The sequence below is a fragment of the Hyla sarda genome, unplaced genomic scaffold (genome assembly GCF_029499605.1).
Source record: "Hyla sarda isolate aHylSar1 unplaced genomic scaffold, aHylSar1.hap1 scaffold_186, whole genome shotgun sequence".
Lineage (NCBI taxonomy): Eukaryota > Metazoa > Chordata > Amphibia > Anura > Hylidae > Hyla > Hyla sarda.
In genome coordinates, this window is record NW_026608510.1 from 395,245 (window position 1) to 419,624 (window position 24,380).

Consider the following 24,380-nt stretch of genomic DNA (forward strand, 5'->3'; position numbering starts at 1 on the left):
GGGATGAGATTTTATATTTCTTCATAAGCATTAATCTTATTTTGTCAATTAGGTACATTCAGCACCCACCCGCTATCAAGGCAGCTGCCTATCATGTCATGCCCTAGCTGCACAGGTGTGCTGGCTACTCAAATGATCCAATTAAGGAGGCCATTTAGTCAGCAGCAGCAGAAGTCCTGTGCCTGGACGCTCCAACAGCGGCCAGACACAAGCAGAAGCAGAAGCAGCAGAAGCAGCAGCAGCACCACCTTTTGTTTTTTGGCTGCAGCAGCAGCAAGGCCCACAGGGCTGGCTAGCTGGCTAGCCAGCAAGCAGGTAGCAATGAAAGTAGGAATCTTTCTTTTTAACCCTGTAAGGGGGTGGTGCACTGTACCCGAAGATACTGCCATATCGGGTCAATGCATAGGGCGACGGAAGCAAGCTTCGAAATCGGCCCCCGTTCTCAAAAATCCATTTAATATATGGTCCCCAGATAGGGGACGTATCAGATATTAAACTGATAAGAACAGATTTAAAAAGTACATTTAAACGCATGTTAAGAACATAAAACCACTGTTTTTCCATTTTTGCCTTCTTCTTACCTGCTTTGATAAAAAAAAATCTGATTTTAGATTTGGTGCCCTCCCACCAGTGCAGCATAGGCTCGTGGGGTTTTCTTTGTGATTGCCAGCATTGGTAGGTCCGCACAAACTCCTCTTTTATCTCAGGGTCCTCTAGGAGTGTGGTGTTTAATCTCCAGAGGCCCCTTTTTGCTTTTTGCTCCCCCTCTAGCTCCAGGCCCACCAAGAGGAGCTTATGATCAGAGAAGATATTCTGCTCGAGCGTGCATTTCAGGGGTTTAAAAGCTCTAGAGGAAAAAATAAAATTGATTCTGGAGCTCACTCTTCCATTGGACCATGTGGCGCCCGGGTCCTCCGGCAAGAGATCCTTCCAGCAATCTTTCAAATTAAAATCATCAATAAAATTTTTAAGCAGGTAAGAAGTGCGGTCTTTACGATTAATATCCCCACCCTGCCGGTGTTCCCCATCACGTATGCAGTTAAAATCACCTCCCACCAGCAGGGGGGAAGACCCAACACAAAACAGTGGTAAAATTTCAAATAGTTCTGCCCGCTCCTGTTTATCAGGAGGGGCATACACATTTAAAACACGAATTAAAAGTCCATTAAAATATAGATGAATTAAAAGAGCTCTGCCAGGCACAATCTCAGTTACTGTATGAATAGAAAAGGACTGGCCTCGGCAGAGCAGCCCAACACCCACAGAACGACAGTCATTTGCACCGGACCATATGGATGGGCCCAGCTTCCAGTCTTCTTTTAAGTCTTTATAGTCCATTTTACTAGGGATTCCACATTCTTGTAGCAGGCAAAGGTCAAAGTCACATGTCTCTAGATAAGAAAATAAAGCAGCCCTGCGATCAGGGCTCTTTAAGGACCTCACATTGAGTGAGGCAATTTTTACAGGGATAGGCATAGTTTATGGAGAGTCCGTGCTTGGAGAATCAAAGTCAATAATAAGCTGCGTACCGTCATCCCCCGCCTGCGGGGTCATCAGCTCCTTGATGTTCTGAGGGTCGGAGCTTGAGATCGATGATGCCCCGACCCTGAGCTCGCTCTCGTCCGAACTACGGCACGCCGCTTTCCTTTGAATGTCTTCCTCTTCTTCTTCTCTTTGTCTTTTAAATGTCACACTGCTGTCCATATCCTCTGTGTTGCTCTCACTCGATGTAATCTCTGGCCCCCGGCTGATGGATCTGCGTCTTCTTTCATCTTTTGACGACTGGAACTGCTGCACAGGGGCCTGTGAGGCCTCTTTTCCGGAACCTTTGCCGCTACCTTGGGAAGTTTTCATCGCTTGTTCCCCAGCAAGCGTTGCTGAGGACTGTTGCTCCAACTTCCCCATCGATCGACGATGGCCAGTTTTACCCACCGGGTCCACTGCTGGCGGGGCAGCAAACCCTGGTTTGGCGCCACTTGTCTTCTTGGCCCTGTCCTGTATAGGCGGAGTAACAGGACCGGGCTCAGACCTGGCCACCTGGCTCCCCTTCCGGCGGGCTTTCACCGGGGCCTCTTCGTCCGGAGCAGGGCGACCCTGGGCCAAGCCAGTACCTGGCTTATGTTGCAATTTTGGGTCCACCTCTGCCCCCACCGAGGCCCGTCGGCTGCCACCCGCCACAGGTGAGCCCCCTTCAGAAGTTTTGGCGGGCTCTTGAGCCAGGTAGGAAGTCGATCGACGTCTTTCAATTTCCCGGGCAGTAAACTCGATCACCCGCCCGGGCTTCGTGGAATCCCCATGGCCTCCCCCTAGCACTACCACCGGTGGGCCCCCCGATGGAGCACCAGAGGTCTTGGGCCTGGACCCATCAGTACCTGCCATCTGGGGTTTGGGCATCTTAAAAAAGGACGTCTTTTGTCCTGTCCCCTCTTTGGGTGGGCCCAGCCTTGACCCACCCATCGTAGTTTTTGCTTTATGGGGACAGGAATTAAAATTGTGATTTTCCTCTCCGCAGAGGTTGCACCTTATCGTATGGCTACATCTTGAGGCTATGTGACCTTCTTGGCCACACCTATTGCAGCGAATCACACGCTCCGCGCCGCAGGTCTCCTGGGTGTGGCCAAACCTCAAGCAATTTCGGCAATACATAGGCATTTGAGGATAGAACAGGAAGCCCCGAACTCTCCCGATGGCAAAATTTGGGGGCGGATGGCAAAGACCCCCAATACCACCGGGATCCTTACGGAGCTTGACCCAGAACTTCCTCTTGCCGTTCCAGAACCGCACGGAGTTCAAGATTTTGTTTGCGAATCGCACCTCTTCGCAGTATCGTCGAAGAAAAGTGGCTATATCCTCCGTGGTCACATGAGGGCTGTGCATAGCCACCACCAACGGTATATGTTCCTCACCATAGAGGAACTGGAACGAAAGACCGTCGAGTCGATCGTCCCTCTGGTCCGCACCAGACAAGGTTGCATAGATGTTATCGCAACACGCCGTGGCCGTGAAGGTGACGGTATACAGGCCACGGCTTTCCTGGTCATTTAGACACAGGATGTCCTCCCTATTGAGGCGGAAGTAGTCAAGAAGAATCACCTCCGCAATGAAGCGGAGGTTCTTCAACTGACGATGGCTCTCCGACACCTCTATGCGGATGGTATTTCGCATCGACATTTCCCCAGAGGGGAAAGTCCAGGAGAACGGCATCTTCCACACCCAGGGACTAAGCCCCTTCCCCAATAGCAGCAGGGGCTCGGAATCCCGCTATAAAAGCGGAACCCTTACCCAAGGCAGAGGTCGGGGGTACCCTAGGTGCTTCCGAAGCTACAGGTAACGCTCAACGTACCGAAAATGCCTTCTGAGACACAAGGTCCCAGAGACAGGGGGATCGCAACCCGTTGTCTGTGGACTAAGCCCGCTCCCCAATAGCAGCAAGGGGGTGAAGTCCCTCCGTAAGGAGAGACAATCCCCCAAGGCCGAGAAGCGGGGTACCACAGACACCTTCCGACCAGACCAAATGCAGATACTACACTTGATCTTAGCCAAAAGGCCGAGAAGCGATAACCGTGAAAGGGGCGGGCCCAACAAGGTGCCCTTCATGGGCACTATCACTGCTTGCTGTCAGGGAGGCTGCCAGACAATTTTCCATGCACACTCTGGGCTGGGGGGCAGTCAACCACCAGTACACACAGCAGAACCTAAACCCATACCATTATTGCTAAGCAGCAAGACAGGGGCCCATTGCACTCCCACGGGGCCTTTTTAAATGCAATCCATAACCCGGATTTGCCAGGAACCCTTCTTACTCCTCCTACTTGCATGTGACACTGGGCTTAGGATCTGCATAGGAAACACACACACAAGCACACACCTACCTTTGTTGCCTGCAGATGCCTCCTTGGCTGTCCCCAAACGGTATCAAACCAACACCCACGGGAAGCTGTAAGCATAGAGGACATGCCTGCACCCCATTGGACTTACCTGTGTGGGTTAAACCCGGGTTATTTGACAACCTATGGCGGTGATGGTTCTGCTCAGGCAGAGCAGTGCTGATGCTCCTCATAAAGCTGTCGCTGCTGTGAAGGTTCTAGGTGACATCACAAATCCCTATGGTTACATACACAACAAAGCTGGGTTGTTGTTGTTTACACTCTGCAAGGCCTGTGGAAGTGAGTGACATCATAGCACTGTAGTTCTGAGGGTTCTAGATGGATGCAACAATCTCCTGTTGCTTCTATGAAGGCCATAATAGACGACATCACCAAACAGCTCCATAGTCACATACACAGCAAAGGAGAGATGTTGTTTACACCTAGTGATGTCAGTGGTATTGAGTGACATCACAGCACAGTGCTAAGGCTCCTGGGCCTGGACACAGCAGCGGCTGCAATATCTCAACGGAGAATACGTTTATATATATGTGTGTGTGTGCGCGTATATATATATATATATATATATATTTCTCCGCCGAAATCACTTTTAAACCCATTTCCACCTTTTTTTCCCTTCTCTTCCTCTTACTTTTTTTTCACGTTTTTTTACGTTTTTCTCCTTTTCGCCTCTTTTCTGGGCGTATTATTCTTCTTTTTCTTCTTTTTTTTCGTCTAATGCATACCCCATCAGTGCAGCAATGCTTATTCAATACCGCCAGCAGATGGAGACACTGGGGGATAATTTTCTAAGGATTTATACTGATTTTTCCTGTCTGAATTTGTCGCACAGAAAGTTGCAGGCCAAATATGTGTGACATTTCTGCGACTTTAGCTTCTAGAGCATTTTTACAACATTATACATAGGTGCTGAATACATAAAAAGCGACTGTTCAGCGACAGACAAGTCGCATCGGCTGAAAGTAGGCCAGAATGTCAGTCCATGTTGGAGCAGGTTTAGATACAGTCTAAAGTATAGATCTCAAAGTCTGTGCACAGAATTTAGCAAGGGCCTCGCACCTTCTGATGCATCAGGTAGGTGCACAATAGCATAGCCTAACCCTCTGTACTTTGGTCCATATTGATGCGGGACATAGACAGCCAGCTGATGACCAATCCATTAGTGCAATGGATGGCTGGAAGCATTTGTCTTTGCCTTTGCAATACCACAGAAGCAATGCATGGTCAATGTACAGCAATGACACACCTGTGTGAACAGCCAGGAGACCCCCCCCCCCCCCCATGTTATGTTACATAGTTACATAGTTAGTACGGTCGAAAAAAGACATATGTCCATCAAGTTCAACCAGGGAATTAAGGGGTAGGGGTGTGGCGCGATATTGGGGAAGGGATGAGATTTTATATTTCTTCATAAGCATTAATCTTATTTTGTCAATTAGGAACATTCAGCACCCACCCGCTATCAAGGCAGCTGCCTATCATGTCATGCCCTACCTGCACAGGTGTGCTGGCTACTCAAATGATCCAATTAAGGAGGCCATTTAGTCAGCAGCAGCAGAAGTCCTGTGCCTGGACGCTCCAACAGCGGCCAGACACAAGCAGAAGCAGAAGCAGCAGAAGCAGCAGCAGCACCACCTTTTGTTTTTTGGCTGCAGCAGCAGCAAGGCCCACAGGGCTGGCTAGCTGGCTAGCCAGCAAGCAGGTAGCAATGAAAGTAGGAATCTTTCTTTTTAACCCTGTAAGGGGGTGGTGCACTGTACCCGAAGATACTGCCATATCGGGTCAATGCATAGGGCGACGGAAGCAAGCTTCGAAATCGGCCCCCGTTCTCAAAAATCCATTTAATATATGGTCCCCAGATAGGGGACGTATCAGATATTAAACTGATAAGAACAGATACTACACTTGATCTTAGCCAAAAGGCCGAGAAGCGATAACCGTGAAAGGGGCGGGCCCAACAAGGTGCCCTTCATGGGCACTATCACTGCTTGCTGTCAGGGAGGCTGCCAGACAATTTTCCATGCACACTCTGGGCTGGGGGGCAGTCAACCACCAGTACACACAGCAGAACCTAAACCCATACCATTACTGCTAAGCAGCAAGACAGGGGCCCATTGCACTCCCACGGGGCCTTTTTAAATGCAATCCATAACCCGGATTTGCCAGGAACCCTTCTTACTCCTCCTACTTGCATGTGACACTGGGCTTAGGATCTGCATAGGAAACACACACACAAGCACACACCTACCTTTGTTGCCTGCAGATGCCTCCTTGGCTGTCCCCAAACGGTATCAAACCAACACCCACGGGAAGCTGTAAGCATAGAGGACATGCCTGCACCCCATTGGACTTACCTGTGTGGGTTAAACCCGGGTTATTTGACAACCTATGGCGGTGATGGTTCTGCTCAGGCAGAGCAGTGCTGATGCTCCTCATAAAGCTGTCGCTGCTGTGAAGGTTCTAGGTGACATCACAAATCCCTATGGTTACATACACAACAAAGCTGGGTTGTTGTTGTTTACACTCTGCAAGGCCTGTGGAAGTGAGTGACATCATAGCACTGTAGTTCTGAGGGTTCTAGATGGATGCAACAATCTCCTGTTGCTTCTATGAAGGCCATAATAGACGACATCACCAAACAGCTCCATAGTCACATACACAGCAAAGGAGAGATGTTGTTTACACCTAGTGATGTCAGTGGTATTGAGTGACATCACAGCACAGTGCTAAGGCTCCTGGGCCTGGACACAGCAACGGCTGCAATATCTCAACGGAGAATACGTTTATATATATGTGTGTGTGTGCGCGTATATATATATATATATATATATATATATATATATATATATATATATATATATATATCTCCGCCGAAATCACTTTTAAACCCATTTCCACCTTTTTTTCCCTTCTCTTCCTCTTACTTTTTTTTCACGTTTTTTTACGTTTTTCTCCTTTTCGCCTCTTTTCTGGGCGTATTATTCTTCTTTTTCTTCTTTTTTTTCGTCTAATGCATACCCCATCAGTGCAGCAATGCTTATTCAATACCGCCAGCAGATGGAGACACTGGGGGATAATTTTCTAAGGATTTATACTGATTTTTCCTGTCTGAATTTGTCGCACAGAAAGTTGCAGGCCAAATATGTGTGACATTTCTGCGACTTTAGCTTCTAGAGCATTTTTACAACATTATACATAGGTGCTGAATACATAAAAAGCGACTGTTCAGCGACAGACAAGTCGCATCGGCTGAAAGTAGGCCAGAATGTCAGTCCATGTTGGAGCAGGTTTAGATACAGTCTAAAGTATAGATCTCAAAGTCTGTGCACAGAATTTAGCAAGGGCCTCGCACCTTCTGATGCATCAGGTAGGTGCACAATAGCATAGCCTAACCCTCTGTACTTTGGTCTATATTGATGCGGGACATAGACAGCCAGCTGATGACCAATCCATTAGTGCAATGGATGGCTGGAAGCATTTGTCTTTGCCTTTGCAATACCACAGAAGCAATGCATGGTCAATGTACAGCAATGACACACCTGTGTGAACAGCCAGGAGACCCCCCCCCCCCCCCCCCATGTTATGTTACATAGTTACATAGTTAGTACGGTCGAAAAAAGACATATGTCCATCAAGTTCAACCAGGGAATTAAGGGGTAGGGGTGTGGCGCGATATTGGGGAAGGGATGAGATTTTATATTTCTTCATAAGCATTAATCTTATTTTGTCAATTAGGAACATTCAGCACCCACCCGCTATCAAGGCAGCTGCATATCATGTCATGCCCTACCTGCACAGGTGTGCTGGCTACTCAAATGATCCAATTAAGGAGGCCATTTAGTCAGCAGCAGCAGAAGTCCTGTGCCTGGACGCTCCAACAGCGGCCAGACACAAGCAGAAGCAGAAGCAGCAGAAGCAGCAGCAGCACCACCTTTTGTTTTTTGGCTGCAGCAGCAGCAAGGCCCACAGGGCTGGCTAGCTGGCTAGCCAGCAAGCAGGTAGCAATGAAAGTAGGAATCTTTCTTTTTAACCCTGTAAGGGGGTGGTGCACTGTACCCGAAGATACTGCCATATCGGGTCAATGCATAGGGCGACGGAAGCAAGCTTCGAAATCGGCCCCCGTTCTCAAAAATCCATTTAATATATGGTCCCCAGATAGGGGACGTATCAGATATTAAACTGATAAGAACAGATACTACACTTGATCTTAGCCAAAAGGCCGAGAAGCGATAACCGTGAAAGGGGCGGGCCCAACAAGGTGCCCTTCATGGGCACTATCACTGCTTGCTGTCAGGGAGGCTGCCAGACAATTTTCCATGCACACTCTGGGCTGGGGGGCAGTCAACCACCAGTACACACAGCAGAACCTAAACCCATACCATTATTGCTAAGCAGCAAGACAGGGGCCCATTGCACTCCCACGGGGCCTTTTTAAATGCAATCCATAACCCGGATTTGCCAGGAACCCTTCTTACTCCTCCTACTTGCATGTGACACTGGGCTTAGGATCTGCATAGGAAACACACACACAAGCACACACCTACCTTTGTTGCCTGCAGATGCCTCCTTGGCTGTCCCCAAACGGTATCAAACCAACACCCACGGGAAGCTGTAAGCATAGAGGACATGCCTGCACCCCATTGGACTTACCTGTGTGGGTTAAACCCGGGTTATTTGACAACCTATGGCGGTGATGGTTCTGCTCAGGCAGAGCAGTGCTGATGCTCCTCATAAAGCTGTCGCTGCTGTGAAGGTTCTAGGTGACATCACAAATCCCTATGGTTACATACACAACAAAGCTGGGTTGTTGTTGTTTACACTCTGCAAGGCCTGTGGAAGTGAGTGACATCATAGCACTGTAGTTCTGAGGGTTCTAGATGGATGCAACAATCTCCTGTTGCTTCTATGAAGGCCATAATAGACGACATCACCAAACAGCTCCATAGTCACATACACAGCAAAGGAGAGATGTTGTTTACACCTAGTGATGTCAGTGGTATTGAGTGACATCACAGCACAGTGCTAAGGCTCCTGGGCCTGGACACAGCAGCGGCTGCAATATCTCAACGGAGAATACGTTTATATATATGTGTGTGTGTGCGCGTATATATATATATATATATATATATATATATATATATATATATACATATATATATATATTTCTCCGCCGAAATCACTTTTAAACCCATTTCCACCTTTTTTTCCCCTTCTCTTCCTCTTACTTTTTTTTCACGTTTTTTTACGTTTTTCTCCTTTTCGCCTCTTTTCTGGGCGTATTATTCTTCTTTTTCTTCTTTTTTTTCGTCTAATGCATACCCCATCAGTGCAGCAATGCTTATTCAATACCGCCAGCAGATGGAGACACTGGGGGATAATTTTCTAAGGATTTATACTGATTTTTCCTGTCTGAATTTGTCGCACAGAAAGTTGCAGGCCAAATATGTGTGACATTTCTGCGACTTTAGCTTCTAGAGCATTTTTACAACATTATACATAGGTGCTGAATACATAAAAAGCGACTGTTCAGCGACAGACAAGTCGCATCGGCTGAAAGTAGGCCAGAATGTCAGTCCATGTTGGAGCAGGTTTAGATACAGTCTAAAGTATAGATCTCAAAGTCTGTGCACAGAATTTAGCAAGGGCCTCGCACCTTCTGATGCATCAGGTAGGTGCACAATAGCATAGCCTAACCCTCTGTACTTTGGTCTATATTGATGCGGGACATAGACAGCCAGCTGATGACCAATCCATTAGTGCAATGGATGGCTGGAAGCATTTGTCTTTGCCTTTGCAATACCACAGAAGCAATGCATGGTCAATGTACAGCAATGACACACCTGTGTGAACAGCCAGGAGACCCCCCCCCCCCCCCCCCATGTTATGTTACATAGTTACATAGTTAGTACGGTCGAAAAAAGACATATGTCCATCAAGTTCAACCAGGGAATTAAGGGGTAGGGGTGTGGCGCGATATTGGGGAAGGGATGAGATTTTATATTTCTTCATAAGCATTAATCTTATTTTGTCAATTAGGAACATTCAGCACCCACCCGCTATCAAGGCAGCTGCCTATCATGTCATGCCCTACCTGCACAGGTGTGCTGGCTACTCAAATGATCCAATTAAGGAGGCCATTTAGTCAGCAGCAGCAGAAGTCCTGTGCCTGGACGCTCCAACAGCGGCCAGACACAAGCAGAAGCAGAAGCAGCAGAAGCAGCAGCAGCACCACCTTTTGTTTTTTGGCTGCAGCAGCAGCAAGGCCAACAGGGCTGGCTAGCTGGCTAGCCAGCAAGCAGGTAGCAATGAAAGTAGGAATCTTTCTTTTTAACCCTGTAAGGGGGTGGTGCACTGTACCCGAAGATACTGCCATATCGGGTCAATGCATAGGGCGACGGAAGCAAGCTTCGAAATCGGCCCCCGTTCTCAAAAATCCATTTAATATATGGTCCCCAGATAGGGGACGTATCAGATATTAAACTGATAAGAACAGATACTACACTTGATCTTAGCCAAAAGGCCGAGAAGCGATAACCGTGAAAGGGGCGGGCCCAACAAGGTGCCCTTCATGGGCACTATCACTGCTTGCTGTCAGGGAGGCTGCCAGACAATTTTCCATGCACACTCTGGGCTGGGGGGCAGTCAACCACCAGTACACACAGCAGAACCTAAACCCATACCATTATTGCTAAGCAGCAAGACAGGGGCCCATTGCACTCCCACGGGGCCTTTTTAAATGCAATCCATAACCCGGATTTGCCAGGAACCCTTCTTACTCCTCCTACTTGCATGTGACACTGGGCTTAGGATCTGCATAGGAAACACACACACAAGCACACACCTACCTTTGTTGCCTGCAGATGCCTCCTTGGCTGTCCCCAAACGGTATCAAACCAACACCCACGGGAAGCTGTAAGCATAGAGGACATGCCTGCACCCCATTGGACTTACCTGTGTGGGTTAAACCCGGGTTATTTGACAACCTATGGCGGTGATGGTTCTGCTCAGGCAGAGCAGTGCTGATGCTCCTCATAAAGCTGTCGCTGCTGTGAAGGTTCTAGGTGACATCACAAATCCCTATGGTTACATACACAACAAAGCTGGGTTGTTGTTGTTTACACTCTGCAAGGCCTGTGGAAGTGAGTGACATCATAGCACTGTAGTTCTGAGGGTTCTAGATGGATGCAACAATCTCCTGTTGCTTCTATGAAGGCCATAATAGACGACATCACCAAACAGCTCCATAGTCACATACACAGCAAAGGAGAGATGTTGTTTACACCTAGTGATATCAGTGGTATTGAGTGACATCACAGCACAGTGCTAAGGCTCCTGGGCCTGGACACAGCAGCGGCTGCAATATCTCAACGGAGAATACGTTTATATATATGTGTGTGTGTGCGCGTATATATATATATATATATATATATATATATATATATATATATATTTCTCCGCCGAAATCACTTTTAAACCCATTTCCACCTTTTTTTCCCTTCTCTTCCTCTTACTTTTTTTTCAGGTTTTTTTACGTTTTTCTCCTTTTCGCCTCTTTTCTGGGCGTATTATTCTTCTTTTTCTTCTTTTTTTTCGTCTAATGCATACCCCATCAGTGCAGCAATGTTTATTCAATACCGCCAGCAGATGGAGACACTGGGGGATAATTTTCTAAGGATTTATACTGATTTTTCCTGTCTGAATTTGTCGCACAGAAAGTTGCAGGCCAAATATGTGTGACATTTCTGCGACTTTAGCTTCTAGAGCATTTTTACAACATTATACATAGGTGCTGAATACATAAAAAGCGACTGTTCAGCGACAGACAAGTCGCATCGGCTGAAAGTAGGCCAGAATGTCAGTCCATGTTGGAGCAGGTTTAGATACAGTCTAAAGTATAGATCTCAAAGTCTGTGCACAGAATTTAGCAAGGGCCTCGCACCTTCTGATGCATCAGGTAGGTGCACAATAGCATAGCCTAACCCTCTGTACTTTGGTCTATATTGATGCGGGACATAGACAGCCAGCTGATGACCAATCCATTAGTGCAATGGATGGCTGGAAGCATTTGTCTTTGCCTTTGCAATACCACAGAAGCAATGCATGGTCAATGTACAGCAATGACACACCTGTGTGAACAGCCAGGAGACCCCCCCCCCCATGTTATGTTACATAGTTACATAGTTAGTACGGTCGAAAAAAGACATATGTCCATCAAGTTCAACCAGGGAATTAAGGGGTAGGGGTGTGGCGCGATATTGGGGAAGGGATGAGATTTTATATTTCTTCATAAGCATTAATCTTATTTTGTCAATTAGGAACATTCAGCACCCACCCGCTATCAAGTCATGCCCTACCTGCACAGGTGTGCTGGCTACTCAAATGATCCAATTAAGGAGGCCATTTAGTCAGCAGCAGCAGAAGTCCTGTGCCTGGACGCTCCAACAGCGGCCAGACACAAGCAGAAGCAGAAGCAGCAGAAGCAGCAGCAGCACCACCTTTTGTTTTTTGGCTGCAGCAGCAGCAAGGCCCACAGGGCTGGCTAGCTGGCTAGCCAGCAAGCAGGTAGCAATGAAAGTAGGAATCTTTCTTTTTAACCCTGTAAGGGGGTGGTGCACTGTACCCGAAGATACTGCCATATCGGGTCAATGCATAGGGCGACGGAAGCAAGCTTCGAAATCGGCCCCCGTTCTCAAAAATCCATTTAATATATGGTCCCCAGATAGGGGACGTATCAGATATTAAACTGATAAGAACAGATACTACACTTGATCTTAGCCAAAAGGCCGAGAAGCGATAACCGTGAAAGGGGCGGGCCCAACAAGGTGCCCTTCATGGGCACTATCACTGCTTGCTGTCAGGGAGGCTGCCAGACAATTTTCCATGCACACTCTGGGCTGGGGGGCAGTCAACCACCAGTACACACAGCAGAACCTAAACCCATACCATTATTGCTAAGCAGCAAGACAGGGGCCCATTGCACTCCCACGGGGCCTTTTTAAATGCAATCCATAACCCGGATTTGCCAGGAACCCTTCTTACTCCTCCTACTTGCATGTGACACTGGGCTTAGGATCTGCATAGGAAACACACACACAAGCACACACCTACCTTTGTTGCCTGCAGATGCCTCCTTGGCTGTCCCCAAACGGTATCAAACCAACACCCACGGGAAGCTGTAAGCATAGAGGACATGCCTGCACCCCATTGGACTTACCTGTGTGGGTTAAACCCGGGTTATTTGACAACCTATGGCGGTGATGGTTCTGCTCAGGCAGAGCAGTGCTGATGCTCCTCATAAAGCTGTCGCTGCTGTGAAGGTTCTAGGTGACATCACAAATCCCTATGGTTACATACACAACAAAGCTGGGTTGTTGTTGTTTACACTCTGCAAGGCCTGTGGAAGTGAGTGACATCATAGCACTGTAGTTCTGAGGGTTCTAGATGGATGCAACAATCTCCTGTTGCTTCTATGAAGGCCATAATAGACGACATCACCAAACAGCTCCATAGTCACATACACAGCAAAGGAGAGATGTTGTTTACACCTAGTGATGTCAGTGGTATTGAGTGACATCACAGCACAGTGCTAAGGCTCCTGGGCCTGGACACAGCAGCGGCTGCAATATCTCAACGGAGAATACGTTTATATATATGTGTGTGTGTGCGCGTATATATATATATATATATATATATATATATATATATATATATATTTCTCCGCCGAAATCACTTTTAAACCCATTTCCACCTTTTTTTCCCTTCTCTTCCTCTTACTTTTTTTCACGTTTTTTTACGTTTTTCTCCTTTTCGCCTCTTTTCTGGGCGTATTATTCTTCTTTTTCTTCTTTTTTTCGTCTAATGCATACCCCATCAGTGCAGTAATGCTTATTCAATACCGCCAGCAGATGGAGACACTGGGGGATAATTTTCTAAGGATTTATACTGATTTTTCCTGTCTGAATTTGTCGCACAGAAAGTTGCAGGCCAAATATGTGTGACATTTCTGCGACTTTAGCTTCTAGAGCATTTTTACAACATTATACATAGGTGCTGAATACATAAAAAGCGACTGTTCAGCGACAGACAAGTCGCATCGGCTGAAAGTAGGCCAGAATGTCAGTCCATGTTGGAGCAGGTTTAGATACAGTCTAAAGTATAGATCTCAAAGTCTGTGCACAGAATTTAGCAAGGGCCTCGCACCTTCTGATGCATCAGGTAGGTGCACAATAGCATAGCCTAACCCTCTGTACTTTGGTCTATATTGATGCGGGACATAGACAGCCAGCTGATGACCAATCCATTAGTGCAATGGATGGCTGGAAGCATTTGTCTTTGCCTTTGCAATACCACAGAAGCAATGCATGGTCAATGTACAGCAATGACACACCTGTGTGAACAGCCAGGAGACCCCCCCCCCCCCCCCATGTTATGTTACATAGTTACATAGTTAGTACGGTCGAAAAAAGACATATGTCCATCAAGTTCAACCAGGGAATTAAGGGGTAGGGGTGTGGCGCGATATTGGGGAAGGGATGAGATTTTATATTTCTTCATAAGCATTAATCTTATTTTGTCAATTAGGAACATTCAGCACCCACCCGCTATCAAGGCAGCTGCCTATCATGTCATGCCCTACCTGCACAGGTGTGCTGGCTACTCAAATGATCCAATTAAGGAGGCCATTTAGTCAGCAGCAGCAGAAGTCCTGTGCCTGGACGCTCCAACAGCGGCCAGACACAAGCAGAAGCAGCAGAAGCAGCAGCAGCACCACCTTTTGTTTTTTGGCTGCAGCAGCAGCAAGGCCCACAGGGCTGGCTAGCTGGCTAGCCAGCAAGCAGGTAGCAATGAAAGTAGGAATCTTTCTTTTTAACCCTGTAAGGGGGTGGTGCACTGTACCCGAAGATACTGCCATATCGGGTCAATGCATAGGGCGACGGAAGCAAGCTTCGAAATCGGCCCCCGTTCTCAAAAATCCATTTAATATATGGTCCCCAGATAGGGGACGTATCAGATATTAAACTGATAAGAACAGATACTACACTTGATCTTAGCCAAAAGGCCGAGAAGCGATAACCGTGAAAGGGGCGGGCCCAACAAGGTGCCCTTCATGGGCACTATCACTGCTTGCTGTCAGGGAGGCTGCCAGACAATTTTCCATGCACACTCTGGGCTGGGGGGCAGTCAACCACCAGTACACACAGCAGAACCTAAACCCATACCATTATTGCTAAGCAGCAAGACAGGGGCCCATTGCACTCCCACGGGGCCTTTTTAAATGCAATCCATAACCCGGATTTGCCAGGAACCCTTCTTACTCCTCCTACTTGCATGTGACACTGGGCTTAGGATCTGCATAGGAAACACACACACAAGCACACACCTACCTTTGTTGCCTGCAGATGCCTCCTTGGCTGTCCCCAAACGGTATCAAACCAACACCCACGGGAAGCTGTAAGCATAGAGGACATGCCTGCACCCCATTGGACTTACCTGTGTGGGTTAAACCCGGGTTATTTGACAACCTATGGCGGTGATGGTTCTGCTCAGGCAGAGCAGTGCTGATGCTCCTCATAAAGCTGTCGCTGCTGTGAAGGTTCTAGGTGACATCACAAATCCCTATGGTTACATACACAACAAAGCTGGGTTGTTGTTGTTTACACTCTGCAAGGCCTGTGGAAGTGAGTGACATCATAGCACTGTAGTTCTGAGGGTTCTAGATGGATGCAACAATCTCCTGTTGCTTCTATGAAGGCCATAATAGACGACATCACCAAACAGCTCCATAGTCACATACACAGCAAAGGAGAGATGTTGTTTACACCTAGTGATGTCAGTGGTATTGAGTGACATCACAGCACAGTGCTAAGGCTCCTGGGCCTGGACACAGCAGCGGCTGCAATATCTCAACGGAGAATACGTTTATATATATGTGTGTGTGTGCGCATATATATATATATATATATATATATATATATATATATATATATATTTCTCCGCCGAAATCACTTTTAAACCCATTTCCACCTTTTTTTCCCTTCTCTTCCTCTTACTTTTTTTTCACGTTTTTTTACGTTTTTCTCCTTTTCGCCTCTTTTCTGGGCGTATTATTCTTCTTTTTCTTCTTTTTTTTCGTCTAATGCATACCCCATCAGTGCAGCAATGCTTATTCAATACCGCCAGCAGATGGAGACACTGGGGGATAATTTTCTAAGGATTTATACTGATTTTTCCTGTCTGAATTTGTCGCACAGAAAGTTGCAGGCCAAATATGTGTGACATTTCTGCGACTTTAGCTTCTAGAGCATTTTTACAACATTATACATAGGTGCTGAATACATAAAAAGCGACTGTTCAGCGACAGACAAGTCGCATCGGCTGAAAGTAGGCCAGAATGTCAGTCCATGTTGGAGCAGGTTTAGATACAGTCTAAAGTATAGATCTCAAAGTCTGTGCACAGAATTTAGCAAGGGCCTCGCACCTTCTGATGCATCAGGTAGGTGCACAATAGCATAGCCTAACCCTCTGTACTTTGGTCTATATTGATGCGGGACATAGACAGCCAGCTGATGACCAATCCATTAGTGCAATGGATGGCTGGAAGCATTTGTCTTTGCCTTTGCAATACCACAGAAGCAATGCATGGTCAATGTACAGCAATGACACACCTGTGTGAACAGCCAGGAGACCCCCCCCCCCCCATGTTATGTTACATAGTTACAGAGTTAGTACGGTCGAAAAAAGACATATGTCCATCAAGTTCAACCAGGGAATTAAGGGGTAGGGGTGTGGCGCGATATTGGGGAAGGGATGAGATTTTATATTTCTTCATAAGCATTAATCTTATTTTGTCAATTAGGAACATTCAGCACCCACCCGCTATCAAGGCAGCTGCCTATCATGTCATGCCCTACCTGCACAGGTGTGCTGGCTACTCAAATGATCCAATTAAGGAGGCCATTTAGTCAGCAGCAGCAGAAGTCCTGTGCCTGGACGCTCCAACAGCGGCCAGACACAAGCAGAAGCAGAAGCAGCAGAAGCACCACCTTTTGTTTTTTGGCTGCAGCAGCAGCAAGGCCCACAGGGCTGGCTAGCTGGCTAGCCAGCAAGCAGGTAGCAATGAAAGTAGGAATCTTTCTTTTTAACCCTGTAAGGGGGTGGTGCACTGTACCCGAAGATACTGCCATATCGGGTCAATGCATAGGGCGACGGAAGCAAGCTTCGAAATCGGCCCCCGTTCTCAAAAATCCATTTAATATATGGTCCCCAGATAGGGGACGTATCAGATATTAAACTGATAAGAACAGATACTACACTTGATCTTAGCCAAAAGGCCGAGAAGCGATAACCGTGAAAGGGGCGGGCCCAACAAGGTGCCCTTCATGGGCACTATCACTGCTTGCTGTCAGGGAGGCTGCCAGACAATTTTCCATGCACACTCTGGGCTGGGGGGCAGTCAACCACCAGTACACACAGCAGAACCTAAACCCATACCATTATTGCTAAGCAGCAAGACAGGGGCCCATTGCACTCCCACGGGGCCTTTTTAAATGCAATCCATAACCCGGATTTGCCAGGAACCCTTCTTACTCCTCCTACTTGCATGTGACACTGGGCTTAGGATCTGCATAGGAAACACACACACAAGCACACACCTACCTTTGTTGCCTGCAGATGCCTCCTTGGCTGTCCCCAAACGGTATCAAACCAACACCCACGGGAAGCTGTAAGCATAGAGGACATGCCTGCACCCCATTGGACTTACCTGTGTGGGTTAAACCCGGGTTATTTGACAACCTATGGCGGTGATGGTTCTGCTCAGGCAGAGCAGTGCTGATGCTCCTCATAAAGCTGTCGCTGCTGTGAAGGTTCTAGGTGACATCACAAATCCCTATGGTTACATACACAACAAAGCTGGGTTGTTGTTGTTTACACTCTGCAAGGCCTGTGGAAGTGAGTGACATCATAGCACTGTAGTTCTGAGGGTTCTAGATGGATGCAACAATCTCCTGTTGCTTCTATGAAGGCCATAATAGACGACATCACCAAACAGCTCCATAGTCACATACACAGCAAAGGAGAGATGTTGTTTACACCTAGTGATGTCAGTGGTATTGAGTGACATCACAGCACAGTGCTAAGGCTCCTGGGCCTGGACACAGCAGCGGCTGCAATATCTCAACGGAGAATACGTTTATATATATGTGTGTGTGTGCGCGTATATATATATATATATATATATATATATATATATATATATATATATTTCTCCGCCGAAATCACTTTTAAACCCATTTCCACCTTTTTTTCCCTTCTCTTCCTCTTACTTTTTTTTCAAGTTTTTTTATGTTTTTCTCCTTTTCGCCTCTTTTCTGGGCGTATTATTCTTCTTTTTCTTCTTTTTTTTCGTCTAATGCATACCCCATCAGTGCAGCAATGCTTATTCAATACCGCCAGCAGATGGAGACACTGGGGGATAATTTTCTAAGGATTTATACTGATTTTTCCTGTCTGAATTTGTCGCACAGAAGGTTGCAGGCCAAATATGTGTGACATTTCTGCGACTTTAGCTTCTAGAGCATTTTTACAACATTATACATAGGTGCTGAATACATAAAAAGCGACTGTTCAGCGACAGACAAGTCGCATCGGCTGAAAGTAGGCCAGAATGTCAGTCCATGTTGGAGCAGGTTTAGATACAGTCTAAAGTATAGATCTCAAAGTCTGTGCACAGAATTTAGCAAGGGCCTCGCACCTTCTGATGCATCAGGTAGGTGCACAATAGCATAGCCTAACCCTCTGTACTTTGGTCTATATTGATGCGGGACATAGACAGCCAGCTGATGACCAATCCATTAGTGCAATGGATGGCTGGAAGCATTTGTCTTTGCCTTTGCAATACCACAGAAGCAATGCATGGTCAATGTACAGCAATGACACACCTGTGTGAACAGCCAGGAGACCCCCCCCCCCCCCCCCATGTTATGTTACATAGTTACATAGTTAGTACGGTCGAAAAAAGACATATGTCCATCAAGTTCAACCAGGGAATTAAGGGGTAGGGGTGTGGCGCGATATTGGGGAAGGGATGAGATTTTATATTTCTTCATAAGCATTAATCTTATTTTGTCAATTAGGAACATTCAGCACCCACCCGCTATCAAGGCAGCTGCCTATCATGTCATGCCCTACCTGCACAGGTGTGCTGGCTACTCAAATGATCCAATTAAGGAGGCCATTTAGTCAGCAGCAGCAGAAGTCCTGTGCCTGGACGCTCCAACAGCGGCCAGACACAAGCAGAAGCAGAAGCAGCAGAAGCAGCAGCAGCACCACCTTTTGTTTTTTGGCTGCAGCAGCAGCAAGGCCCACAGGGCTGGCTAGCTGGCTAGCCAGCAAGCAGGTAGCAATGAAAGTAGGAATCTTTCTTTTTAACCCTGTAAGGGGGTGGTGCACTGTACCCGAAGATACTGCCATATCGGGTCAATGCATAGGGCGACGGAAGCAAGCTTCGAAATCGGCCCCCGTTCTCAAAAATCCATTTAATATATGGTCCCCAGATAGGGGACGTATCAGATATTAAACTGATAAGAACAGATACTACACTTGATCTTAGCCAAAAGGCCGAGAAGCGATAACCGTGAAAGGGGCGGGCCCAACAAGGTGCCCTTCATGGGCACTATCACTGCTTGCTGTCAGGGAGGCTGCCAGACAATTTTCCATGCACACTCTGGGCTGGGGGGCAGTCAACCACCAGTACACACAGCAGAACCTAAACCCATACCATTATTGCTAAGCAGCAAGACAGGGGCCCATTGCACTCCCACGGGGCCTTTTTAAATGCAATCCATAACCCGGATTTGCCAGGAACCCTTCTTACTCCTCCTACTTGCATGTGACACTGGGCTTAGGATCTGCATAGGAAACACACACACAAGCACACACCTACCTTTGTTGCCTGCAGATGCCTCCTTGGCTGTCCCCAAACGGTATCAAACCAACACCCACGGGAAGCTGTAAGCATAGAGGACATGCCTGCACCCCATTGGACTTACCTGTGTGGGTTAAACCCGGGTTATTTGACAACCTATGGCGGTGATGGTTCTGCTCAGGCAGAGCAGTGCTGATGCTCCTCATAAAGCTGTCGCTGCTGTGAAGGTTCTAGGTGACATCACAAATCCCTATGGTTACATACACAACAAAGCTGGGTTGTTGTTGTTTACACTCTGCAAGGCCTGTGGAAGTGAGTGACATCATAGCACTGTAGTTCTGAGGGTTCTAGATGGATGCAACAATCTCCTGTTGCTTCTATGAAGGCCATAATAGACGACATCACCAAACAGCTCCATAGTCACATACACAGCAAAGGAGAGATGTTGTTTACACCTAGTGATGTCAGTGGTATTGAGTGACATCACAGCACAGTGCTAAGGCTCCTGGGCCTGGACACAGCAGCGGCTGCAATATCTCAACGGAGAATACGTTTATATATATGTGTGTGTGTGCGCGTATATATATATATATATATATATATATATATATATATATATATATTTCTCCGCCGAAATCACTTTTAAACCCATTTCCACCTTTTTTTCCCTTCTCTTCCTCTTACTTTTTTTTCACGTTTTTTTACGTTTTTCTCCTTTTCGCCTCTTTTCTGGGCGTATTATTCTTCTTTTTCTTCTTTTTTTTCGTCTAATGCATACCCCATCAGTGCAGCAATGCTTATTCAATACCGCCAGCAGATGGAGACACTGGGGGATAATTTTCTAAGGATTTATACTGATTTTTCCTGTCTGAATTTGTCGCACAGAAAGTTGCAGGCCAAATATGTGTGACATTTCTGCGACTTTAGCTTCTAGAGCATTTTTACAACATTATACATAGGTGCTGAATACATAAAAAGCGACTGTTCAGCGACAGACAAGTCGCATCGGCTGAAAGTAGGCCAGAATGTCAGTCCATGTTGGAGCAGGTTTAGATACAGTCTAAAGTATAGATCTCAAAGTCTGTGCACAGAATTTAGCAAGGGCCTCGCACCTTCTGATGCATCAGGTAGGTGCACAATAGCATAGCCTAACCCTCTGTACTTTGGTCTATATTGATGCGGGACATAGACAGCCAGCTGATGACCAATCCATTAGTGCAATGGATGGCTGGAAGCATTTGTCTTTGCCTTTGCAATACCACAGAAGCAATGCATGGTCAAAGTACAGCAATGACACACCTGTGTGAACAGCCAGGAGACCCCCCCCCCCCCCCATGTTATGTTACATAGTTACATAGTTAGTACGGTCGAAAAAAGACATATGTCCATCAAGTTCAACCAGGGAATTAAGGGGTAGGGGTGTGGCGCGATATTGGGGAAGGGATGAGATTTTATATTTCTTCATAAGCATTAATCTTATTTTGTCAATTAGGAACATTCAGCACCCACCCGCTATCAAGGCAGCTGCCTATCATGTCATGCCCTACCTGCACAGGTGTGCTGGCTACTCAAATGATCCAATTAAGGAGGCCATTTAGTCAGCAGCAGCAGAAGTCCTGTGCCTGGACGCTCCAACAGCGGCCAGACACAAGCAGAAGCAGAAGCAGCAGAAGCAGCAGCAGCACCACCTTTTGTTTTTTGGCTGCAGCAGCAGCAAGGCCCACAGGGCTGGCTAGCTGGCTAGCCAGCAAGCAGGTAGCAATGAAAGTAGGAATCTTTCTTTTTAACCCTGTAAGGGGGTGGTGCACTGTACCCGAAGATACTGCCATATCGGGTCAATGCATAGGGCGACGGAAGCAAGCTTCGAAATCGGCCCCCGTTCTCAAAAATCCATTTAATATATGGTCCCCAGATAGGGGACGTATCAGATATTAAACTGATAAGAACAGATACTACACTTGATCTTAGCCAAAAGGCCGAGAAGCGATAACCGTGAAAGGGGCGGGCCCAACAAGGTGCCCTTCATGGGCACTATCACTGCTTGCTGTCAGGGAGGCTGCCAGACAATTTTCCATGCACACTCTGGGCTGGGGGGCAGTCAACCACCAGTACACACAGCAGAACCTAAACCCATACCATTATTGCTAAGCAGCAAGACAGGGGCCCATTGCACTCCCACGGGGCCTTTTTAAATGCAATCCATAACCCGGATTTGCCAGGAACCCTTCTTACTCCTCCTACTTGCATGTGACACTGGGCTTAGGATCTGCATAGGAAACACACACACAAGCACACACCTACCTTTGTTGCCTGCAGATGCCTCCTTGGCTGTCCCCAAACGGTATCAAACCAACACCCACGGGAAGCTGTAAGCATAGAGGACATGCCTGCACCCCATTGGACTTACCTGTGTGGGTTAAACCCGGGTTATTTGACAACCTATGGCGGTGATGGTTCTGCTCAGGCAGAGCAGTGCTGATGCTCCTCATAAAGCTGTCGCTGCTGTGAAGGTTCTAGGTGACATCACAAATCCCTATGGTTACATACACAACAAAGCTGGGTTGTTGTTGTTTACACTCTGCAAGGCCTGTGGAAGTGAGTGACATCATAGCACTGTAGTTCTGAGGGTTCTAGATGGATGCAACAATCTCCTGTTGCTTCTATGAAGGCCATAATAGACGACATCACCAAACAGCTCCATAGTCACATACACAGCAAAGGAGAGATGTTGTTTACACATAGTGATGTCAGTGGTATTGAGTGACATCACAGCACAGTGCTAAGGCTCCTGGGCCTGGACACAGCAGCGGCTGCAATATCTCAACGGAGAATACGTTTATATATATGTGTGTGTGTGCGCGTATATATATATATATATATATATATATATATATATATATATTTCTCCGCCGAAATCACTTTTAAACCCATTTCCACCTTTTTTTCCCTTCTCTTCCTCTTACTTTTTTTTCACGTTTTTTTACGTTTTTCTCCTTTTCGCCTCTTTTCTGGGCGTATTATTCTTCTTTTTCTTCTTTTTTTTCGTCTAATGCATACCCCATCAGTGCAGCAATGCTTATTCAATACCGCCAGCAGATGGAGACACTGGGGGATAATTTTCTAAGGATTTATACTGATTTTTCCTGTCTGAATTTGTCGCACAGAAAGTTGCAGGCCAAATATGTGTGACATTTCTGCGACTTTAGCTTCTAGAGCATTTTTACAACATTATACATAGGTGCTGAATACATAAAAAGCGACTGTTCAGCGACAGACAAGTCGCATCGGCTGAAAGTAGGCCAGAATGTCAGTCCATGTTGGAGCAGGTTTAGATACAGTCTAAAGTATAGATCTCAAAGTCTGTGCACAGAATTTAGCAAGGGCCTCGCACCTTCTGATGCATCAGGTAGGTGCACAATAGCATAGCCTAACCCTCTGTACTTTGGTCTATATTGATGCGGGACATAGACAGCCAGCTGATGACCAATCCATTAGTGCAATGGATGGCTGGAAGCATTTGTCTTTGCCTTTGCAATACCACAGAAGCAATGCATGGTCAATGTACAGCAATGACACACCTGTGTGAACAGCCAGGAGACCCCCCCCCCCCCCCCATGTTATGTTACATAGTTACATAGTTAGTACGGTCGAAAAAAGACATATGTCCATCAAGTTCAACCAGGGAATTAAGGGGTAGGGGTGTGGCGCGATATTGGGGAAGGGATGAGATTTTATATTTCTTCATAAGCATTAATCTTATTTTGTCAATTAGGAACATTCAGCACCCACCCGCTATCAAGGCAGCTGCCTATCATGTCATGCCCTACCTGCACAGGTGTGCTGGCTACTCAAATGATCCAATTAAGGAGGCCATTTAGTCAGCAGCAGCAGAAGTCCTGTGCCTGGACGCTCCAACAGCGGCCAGACACAAGCAGAAGCAGAAGCAGCAGAAGCAGCAGAAGCAGCAGCAGCACCACCTTTTGTTTTTTGGCTGCAGCAGCAGCAAGGCCCACAGGGCTGGCTAGCTGGCTAGCCAGCAAGCAGGTAGCAATGAAAGTAGGAATCTTTCTTTTTAACCCTGTAAGGGGGTGGTGCACTGTACCCGAAGATACTGCCATATCGGGTCAATGCATAGGGCGACGGAAGCAAGCTTCAAAATCGGCCCCCGTTCTCAAAAATCCATTTAATATATGGTCCCCAGATAGGGGACGTATCAGATATTAAACTGATAAGAACAGATACTACACTTGATCTTAGCCAAAAGGCCGAGAAGCGATAACCGTGAAAGGGGCGGGCCCAACAAGGTGCCCTTCATGGGCACTATCACTGCTTGCTGTCAGGGAGGCTGCCAGACAATTTTCCATGCACACTCTGGGCTGGGGGGCAGTCAACCACCAGTACACACAGCAGAACCTAAACCCATACCATTATTGCTAAGCAGCAAGACAGGGGCCCATTGCACTCCCACGGGGCCTTTTTAAATGCAATCCATAACCCGGATTTGCCAGGAACCCTTCTTACTCCTCCTACTTGCATGTGACACTGGGCTTAGGATCTGCATAGGAAAC

General features: G+C 46.9%; 10 non-coding genes and 1 pseudogene across 10 annotated transcripts; all 11 read right to left on the reverse strand.

The window, feature by feature from the left end:
• Positions 1-357: 357 nt before the first annotated feature.
• LOC130315223 (U2 spliceosomal RNA) lies at positions 358-547 on the reverse strand. The gene has a single exon (XR_008862793.1). It is a non-coding gene; the product is annotated as a U2 spliceosomal RNA (small nuclear RNA).
• A 2,794-nt stretch (positions 548-3,341) lies between these two features.
• LOC130315242 (U2 spliceosomal RNA) lies at positions 3,342-3,559 on the reverse strand (annotated as a pseudogene).
• A 2,072-nt stretch (positions 3,560-5,631) lies between these two features.
• LOC130315160 (U2 spliceosomal RNA) lies at positions 5,632-5,822 on the reverse strand. Its single transcript, XR_008862738.1, has one exon. It is a non-coding gene; the product is annotated as a U2 spliceosomal RNA (small nuclear RNA).
• Positions 5,823-7,927: 2,105 nt separating this feature from the next.
• LOC130315162 (U2 spliceosomal RNA) lies at positions 7,928-8,118 on the reverse strand. The gene has a single exon (XR_008862739.1). It is a non-coding gene; the product is annotated as a U2 spliceosomal RNA (small nuclear RNA).
• A 2,110-nt stretch (positions 8,119-10,228) lies between these two features.
• Positions 10,229-10,419, reverse strand: LOC130315163 (U2 spliceosomal RNA). The gene has a single exon (XR_008862740.1). It is a non-coding gene; the product is annotated as a U2 spliceosomal RNA (small nuclear RNA).
• A 2,072-nt stretch (positions 10,420-12,491) lies between these two features.
• LOC130315164 (U2 spliceosomal RNA) lies at positions 12,492-12,682 on the reverse strand. Its single transcript, XR_008862741.1, has one exon. It is a non-coding gene; the product is annotated as a U2 spliceosomal RNA (small nuclear RNA).
• Positions 12,683-14,767: 2,085 nt separating this feature from the next.
• On the reverse strand, positions 14,768-14,958 carry LOC130315166 (U2 spliceosomal RNA). Its single transcript, XR_008862743.1, has one exon. It is a non-coding gene; the product is annotated as a U2 spliceosomal RNA (small nuclear RNA).
• A 2,081-nt stretch (positions 14,959-17,039) lies between these two features.
• LOC130315167 (U2 spliceosomal RNA) lies at positions 17,040-17,230 on the reverse strand. The gene has a single exon (XR_008862744.1). It is a non-coding gene; the product is annotated as a U2 spliceosomal RNA (small nuclear RNA).
• Positions 17,231-19,326: 2,096 nt separating this feature from the next.
• LOC130315168 (U2 spliceosomal RNA) lies at positions 19,327-19,517 on the reverse strand. The gene has a single exon (XR_008862745.1). It is a non-coding gene; the product is annotated as a U2 spliceosomal RNA (small nuclear RNA).
• A 2,092-nt stretch (positions 19,518-21,609) lies between these two features.
• On the reverse strand, positions 21,610-21,800 carry LOC130315169 (U2 spliceosomal RNA). Its single transcript, XR_008862746.1, has one exon. It is a non-coding gene; the product is annotated as a U2 spliceosomal RNA (small nuclear RNA).
• Positions 21,801-23,898: 2,098 nt separating this feature from the next.
• Positions 23,899-24,089, reverse strand: LOC130315103 (U2 spliceosomal RNA). The gene has a single exon (XR_008862687.1). It is a non-coding gene; the product is annotated as a U2 spliceosomal RNA (small nuclear RNA).
• Positions 24,090-24,380: the final 291 nt, after the last annotated feature.